Source organism: Frankliniella occidentalis, unplaced genomic scaffold (assembly GCF_000697945.3).
Source record: "Frankliniella occidentalis isolate FOCC.00 unplaced genomic scaffold, Focc_3.1 Scaffold58, whole genome shotgun sequence".
Taxonomy (NCBI): Eukaryota; Metazoa; Arthropoda; class Insecta; order Thysanoptera; family Thripidae; genus Frankliniella; species Frankliniella occidentalis.
In genome coordinates this window covers 146,063-153,455 of record NW_026267188.1, presented here as the reverse complement: position 1 = coordinate 153,455, position 7,393 = coordinate 146,063, and the positions used below count along the sequence as shown (strand labels likewise).

The following is a 7,393-nucleotide window of genomic DNA, read 5'->3' as shown; positions in this document are numbered from 1 at the left end:
CATCCCCCCCTGCGCCGGCGTGACCAGCTGAAGGCCTGCGACACTTATCGTGAGACCAGCCTAGGGTGCGTCTTAACGCTCGGATACTGCACGCAACGACGCATTTATCCTCATAAGAGAATATAAGACAACCTGCAAACTACGGGCTGACCAATCACAACAGCGCTTCTTGTGTTTACCCCTGCAGTGACTGCGACCCTCGACTCTGCCACGACGGCGGGCGTGCCGCCCGCCTTGCCCGCCCCGCCCCCGCCCTGTACTTCCTCCCTTTCCCAGCCGCAGCTCGCTGCAGCTCGCAGCAGCCACAGCCAGCCACCACCACCAGTCCAGTCGAGCCCCGCGGGCCGTGGTGTTCGGTCCTCGTACGCGCGCCGCGCCGTGCTCTCCGTCGCTTGCTGCCCCGTTTGACCGCGCGATGAGTGCCGGTGCTCTAGTCGCGTGTGAACAAAGTGGTTGCCACGGGGTCGGTGGACGCTTCCGATTGGATTCGTACCGCTGTGAGGACATCGGCCAGCGCCACAAGACCCTCCTTCCATGAAGTCTGAACGGTTCTGCGAAACGTGCTCTATGGGACGTGATGGGGCCGCATGAAGTGTGAACGTGACACTTTGTTTGCTATCAGTCAGCAAGTAAGTGATTACACCCTCGAAAGTTTGTGAGGTGATTTGTTTTATCCATCAGGTTGCTAGGGAGTAATTACATACTCGAGAGATTTTGCTGTTTCGCCTCGCCGGCCGCCTGTTTTTCGTGCCGCTCGTAGCTCCTCTAGATTCGCTGGTTCTTGAACTTGCGGGGCGAGGGGGGGGGGGGGGTATGCCGTAAGCATACAAAAACCATACCATTTTTAATCTTAAGAAATGTTGAAGGACTCGTCTCGACCGCGTTCCCACGCCCCCCCCCCCCCAAATTGGAGCCGACGTCGACGGGGTTGGGGGGTTCCGTTCCCCATTCCTCTAGAAGCATGGTAAAGCGCTCTAAAGGTTACGCGTTTATTGCCATCCAATGCCTTCATCCCCAAAGCGCCAACGCGCCTTAGATGCATTTAATGTTACGCACTTCATGCGCGTCATCAATGTGTCACCTTTTAAGCGTATCTTACGGGCATGCAATGCTTTGGCCGGTTTAGGGGGGGGGGGGGGCTGCTGTTAAGGGACGTGCACGCGGGATGTATTCCGTCTAAGCGCTCACTTCGAAATGTACTTGCGCCGTTACGATTTATCTGTGATGTTACCACAATTTATTGTCCTGCGTCAAAATCCTTCCCAATGCACTCACAACAACACGCCCTCAAAGTTTAGTCATTGCCCTGTCGTAGGTATTGAGCCATACAGGGTGGGTGTTCTAAGCCGTACTTTTTTTTACGGACATACTGTACCGGATGCAGGCGTGCGGTCGGGATGCACATTCGCACGGGGCCACAATGCGCTTTGCGGAGAGTCGGTAGACAAGCCGAGGGTAAGGGCAAGCCCACCTGCACGTCTACATGGGGTGCAAGAACATAGGCGTGTCGAACGACCACCGCCGCATACAGGCTGGTCCACAGACCCCTTCCTTTATTTTGCTTATACTGTACCGCATGCATGCGTGCGGGCGCGCTTGCCTACTGTCGCTCACCGTGGGCGCCTTATGGCCCCGTGCGAGTATGCAACCCGTCCGCACGCCTGTATCCGGTACAGTATAATCAAAATAAAGGAAGGGGTCTGTGAACCACCCTGTGTGCTTATTATGGAGCGGGTTTTGCGGGGAGTGGAGCCTTCGAGTCGCGAATTTTGATACACTGGACCGCATCAATGTTGGTGAGAGGGGTGCAATAGTAATTGAGTGTAAAGTTTCTGCGTTCAAAGTAGCCAACAGTGTATCTTGATAAAAGGCGGCCGTCGCTCAAGGGTGTGACGCGACTCATTTTCAAAATGAGTCGCGTTTCCCGCCCACAGCTGCGGCGCGGTTCGCGGCGTCACCGCAAGATGGCGGCACCCTTGTTGGTTGGGCGTCTTGTCGATAGATAGCAGCAGTCGTCCCTGAGGCAGGCCGTAGCGCGCGGAGGTCCCCTACACGACAGAAGCATATAGTGGGAGCAGAAACGCCTCTTCTTTAACTTTGCGCAGTGGCGATATCGTAACCAATGAGGTTTATCCGAGGTGCGATTATTGCTAGTTGAAAACTTTTACCAATACCCCGCCTGGGGGACTTGAAATATAGTCCGCCATGGCAATTTTTGGAAGCCTCTACGGAGGCTAATAATCAATAATCGTAAGGGACACTAGATAATGTTGAATGTGTGTTAAACTATCTGCATTGTGCTCATTTCTTACCATGGCCCACTACAGAGAAGATTTAGTCTGTATGATTGATTCGCTTGAGCTAGTTTCTTGTTAAAATAACTTGTGTATTGTGTACCTTACCTTGTCCTTTAAAACAGCGCAACTGTTTATCAATAATTTTTTACCATGACAAATGCCCACTAAACTATTATTTCTATTAATATTTTATGCTCGACTCTTAAGAAAGTCAACAAAAGATGCTATACGTTATGTTGAAATACTTTACTCTTCGGAAACAGTGCTCTGAAGAAAAATGAAGTAATGTTTCGCCCTACATAAACAGTACTCGTTTAAACTCTATAAACTTCATAACTGTCTTTGTTGATATATTTGTTCTAAGACTGCGGCACTGTCAGACCATTTAAGGGTCAAAAGAGAAATGAAGGCAAAGGCAAAAGCTTTTATGTTGAGTCGAATCTGATGTAATTAAAATTGAATAAAAGAAAATACATGCTGACCCATGCATGGTGACGTATTGGGAAAAGAAGAAACAATTCTTTTTATGTGGTTTTATTACTCTTGTAGAGGGTCTCTATTACATATGAGACTAGAATAAGGCAAGTAGCCGCAAGTGGCTCATTTTATTTAGAAAAATTCGCTTTGTCAGATGGTGAGGTTGATTTCCAGGACCATGGGGCGTTGATGATGTGAGGGTGAACTGCAAACAGCCAAAGTCGGACAATACCTATCGGTAAAAATACATTGTAAAAGACTTTTCCACGCTGGAAAAACGAAGGTGCTACATACTGCCTTTTTTGAGGCATTGTTAGTGAAATAGTGCCCTTAAGATGGGTACCTACAAAAGTGCTTTATACAAAAGCACTATTGTAGTATCACCTTTGGGAGGTGTTATAGAACTCTTGTTTTTTCATTTCAAACTTGAAAAGAAAGCATTTTGTATGCGGGTTAAGAATTTCTAATGTAGCAAATAAGTGTACAGATTCTATGTGGATTGACGTTTAATGGGTCCCGTCGCGCAGGACCGTCGGTGGCTCAATTGGTGAGTGATGTGATACTTTACAAAGTGTGACATATTGACTAGGGGTGTGGACTTTCTAAATGAGCCGCGTTGGTCGCGTTTCCTGCGCGGGGCTACCAAAAGATGGTTGGTTGAGCGTCTTGCCCAGAGATGGCAGCATGCATGTGTGGCAGGCCATCAAAGCGTGCGGAGGTCCCCGTACGTCAGACGTATAGGGTCGGGGCGGACAGTCCGTCCTGTTAACTTTGCGCAGTGGCGATATTGTAACCAATGAGGTCTATCCGAGGTGCAATTATTGCTAGTTGAAAACTTTACCAATACCCCGCCTGGAGGACTTGAAATATAGTCCGCCAAGGCAATTTTTGGAAGCCTCTACGGAGGCTAATGAACTGGTTCCACATATCATTACTTTGGAGTTTGTACGTTCGGGGACAGGCAAGGAGACTGTCGCTTTGTTCTGGGAACCGTGTTTCCGTAAACTGTTATATTTTCGGTGCGGGTGTCACTAAAAAAAATGCCCGGCCGGCCGGTAACGAGACAGTCCAGTTCCAAAAGTAAACCCAAAACATATACTGGGCGCTATGATAAAGAAACAGTAAATTTGGGCATCAAAATAACAATGAATACCTGCTTCTCGAACGCAAATCGGCAATATCAAAAAATTTAAAGCCAATCTTCACAAGAATAGGAAATTTTCTCTGGTGAACCAGGTGAACTGACTGAACAAGATACAGCCACTGGGGACTGTCTAAAAACTTGATAAGAATATACGTAGAGATACTTCTTACAAATGTACTGTTCATTACATTTTGACGAGAGCCTTCGGTACTGCATTCATAGCAGCGTGGATTAATATTAACCTTTGGTGACGTATTTCTTGCCTGATAAAGAAACTGGTAAAATGGCTACGGCAAGTAAAACTTTTTCTTCAAAAGTAAATAAACCTGTTGTGTGTTGTGAACTGTTGACCACCCTCACGTCTGCCGCGCCAGCTGAATCTATGGTAGTCTGCTCTGTTCCTGCTCTGCACCCCAGCTGCAAACTGCAACTGCAAAAGCGTCGCGTTCTCTTGCCAGAGGCAGAAACGGGTAGAGAAGTCGATGGCAAATACAAAACTTTAATAATAATTTCATAATTCTTTAATTATATGGAGGCACGACACGTCATGAAACCCCGGGTTATTCTCTCAAATGACAAAGTTGGATTGACAATATGTGACTGTTAAGCAGTGACTGGTTAGTAATTTGTAAAATATCGTACTGTGTTCACTGTGTTTTCATCGTAGAAGTGCAGGATGCCGTTTGGATTTTCGGTAGAGACTGCGCTCAAGAGTTCCTGACGACAGAAACACGTTACCAGAAGAAGTACTTCTTCAAATTAATAAGAATATTGAAAGGATTATTGGCCCCGCTTGCGCAGGGCACACAAAAAATTGGTCAATAGACTCATCAAGTGTCCCCCTCCACGGAAATCTTTAGTAAAAGGCGAAAGATTTATGCGTTTTGAAGGGAGACCAGAGTAACTGGATGGAGGCGATCACAGACACCTGATTCTTTTGGGGATGGGAGAAACCAGCGCGCAAAGCAAGACGACAAAGCGACCGTGGCTCCATCTCTCGGCTCAATACTCAACCAGGACACGGCATATCACGACGTTCTCGCACACATCACACTCGCCGGCACTGAAGAAAGGCGTGTCCCAATATTAAAAATTAAGGCCGTGATACGAACTCTTTGCTTGGCTCATGACCAAATAGGTGGGTCTGATTAACTTTGGGGTTCCAAAGGGAAAAGGGTCTACACTTTCTCGACGTTGTAACAGACATTGCCGCGTTAGGGTTCATGGGGTTTGATGGCATGTGAACGGTCGAAGGTGATCTTGTCTCCTGAGCGACATTTAAAAAGGAAATCGAAAAGATGATAATATTGTACTGTCGGCCCTTCACGTAACGAGCCGGCAGAATAGTATCATCCCCATAGACTGGGCAAGGCTGTAGAGTGGAGAGGATGATTTCAAGTTTATTCCGGGACAGCGCGAACGCAGTCCCGACTATCAAAAATTGTACGCCCGAGGTATCCACATTTGGGATACTCGCAGAGGTCAGCCCGACCGAAGTGCAATGGAAAGGCCTCGCCCTGGGAGAACCGCCTTCATGATCACGGTTAACTCCTGCGCCAGGTAAGTATGAATTTTCTGGCGTCGCTCAGTCGACCAGCCCAACTGCCGGGTGCAGCACCCACCGCGCGCCTCCTCTGTACCCTGTCGCAGCACCGCAAGGGTGCAAGTCGAGTGCACCAGAGTGTACTGTTTAGAGCACAGAGATAATTCCGTCAAAGAACCCTAGAGCCGGTTCTCTTAAATAAGCTCAATCGCCGTACATAAATGATAATTAACACGGCCTGCAGTGCTCACCACCCACACGCGATCTGTCGAGGGGTGCTCCTACTACGTCGCGGGCCCGAGGCGCGGGATATCTACAAAACTTCCCTTTTTGATGATGAGAGACCCAGTCAGAAATTAAAATTCGATTTAGTCGCCATTTCGAAGATGTGTCGGAATTACTATGATTGGAAGAGCTTTTAACGCGTTAGGGTGATCAATATTAAGTCAAAGTAATTCACATCGTACGGATCAAAAAGTTTGGGCCAACAGTGGCCTAGCTTGAGCTTGCTCGGGCCTCGCGCGGTCAGCGGTCATGCAATGCAATAATGTGCAATACTGCGCAACGCCCGCAATGGTCGGGGTAGGCAACCACTTTCTCTCCGAGTTCATGGTGTTGCCTAACGCCACTAAGACAGAGTTTTTGCCCCGGTAGCGCCAATGCACCTAAATGTAAATGCGCTTCAGCTGCGGCAATGCGCGTAAAAATTCACATAAAAGGTGACACAGTGGTATACGTAACGCATTAATGCGCGCAGTGCGCACTATGTGCTGTGACCCAATAACTTTTTTTTAGAGATTTTTGTAGACAAAATTAGAGACAGTAGTCGACTACTAGACAAATACTCGATGTCTCCTTTCTGTCCAGTAGTCTAAACCTTAGACCCACTAAAAACGCAAGTGTGTGCATGTCGCACACCTGCAGGTGTGTGAATATCCATTCGTACACTTACGGGGGAAACGTTTACCCCCCGAAGTGTACAAATGAATATTCACACACCTACAAGTGTGCGACATTCATACACTTGCGTTTCCAGTGCACGAGTATACATGTCCAGAATGTGTCTAATAAGCGTCGCCTGTTTGTCTAGAAGAAGTCTACTCTTTGTCTAGAAGCTGTCTACAAGCTTTCAGGCTTGTCCATTGAAAGTCTACATGTGTACTGTAGACATAATGTAACGTCAGAACAGTGTACCTCAGTTCGTAGGTAGCTACCCCAGCCAAAAATAAAGTGTCAAACTTCGACAAAATCCCATCGACGTCGATTTAGGGTCGATCGATGAAATCGATCAAATTTCGACGATGCATTTCTGGCTGGGTTAGAGCTTGAGAAGCGCAAACGCTCTTCCCCTCACCCCCTCACCCACGGATGCTTCCCGTAGAGCGTGGCTAGTGTGGCGTAACGATCAGACTATACGCGGTGCCAAGAATGATTCTGGTCTATGATTTGTCTAGTCTATGTCTACTCTGTCATTGCGGTCTATTACAGTAGCATATGTGTCTATTACCGGTTTGCGTCTGAATATTGTCTACTATTTGTCTACATGCACATAACTACTGGTTGGCTTTGTTGTGTCGAAAGGGACATTCCAGAACCAGTCTAGACTAAATGTAGACAACTGACAGGCAGCGGGTAGATGTAATGTAGACAGAAAATAGTTGTTGCACTATCAGACAAAGTATAAGAAATTTGTAGGCATCTGGTAGACAACATCAAGGACGCAAAATAGACTCATCACACTAGACTTCAAGACAGATAGACTAGTTTAGACAGACTAGACTTGAGGGGCCCGGTTGTCTTGGACGGAGAGTAGACAGGAGGTAATTTTGTTTGACACAAGTTTGACACTTTATTTTTGGCTGGGGTAGCTACCTACGAACTGAGGTACACTGTTCTGACGTTACATTATGTCTACAGTACACATGTAGACTT

General features: G+C 47.4%; 1 protein-coding gene and 4 non-coding genes across 5 annotated transcripts in view; 3 read left to right on the top strand and 2 right to left on the bottom strand.

The window, feature by feature from the left end:
- Positions 1-321: 321 nt before the first annotated feature.
- LOC113207250 (ataxin-10) overlaps positions 322-7,393 on the top strand; it is a 17,330-nt gene continuing 10,258 nt past the window's right edge. Inside the window, exon 1 of the mRNA XM_026423737.2 lies at positions 322-629. The gene's annotated coding sequence lies outside the window, so the exon portion shown is untranslated. The remainder of the gene's footprint in view (positions 630-7,393) is intronic.
- Positions 2,094-2,234, top strand: LOC113207269 (U4 spliceosomal RNA). The gene has a single exon (XR_003303455.1). It is a non-coding gene; the product is annotated as a U4 spliceosomal RNA (small nuclear RNA).
- Positions 3,542-3,681, top strand: LOC113207270 (U4 spliceosomal RNA). The gene has a single exon (XR_003303456.1). It is a non-coding gene; the product is annotated as a U4 spliceosomal RNA (small nuclear RNA).
- LOC113216602 (U5 spliceosomal RNA) lies at positions 4,704-4,822 on the bottom strand. Its single transcript, XR_003304021.1, has one exon. It is a non-coding gene; the product is annotated as a U5 spliceosomal RNA (small nuclear RNA).
- Positions 5,324-5,486, bottom strand: LOC113216600 (U1 spliceosomal RNA). Its single transcript, XR_003304020.1, has one exon. It is a non-coding gene; the product is annotated as a U1 spliceosomal RNA (small nuclear RNA).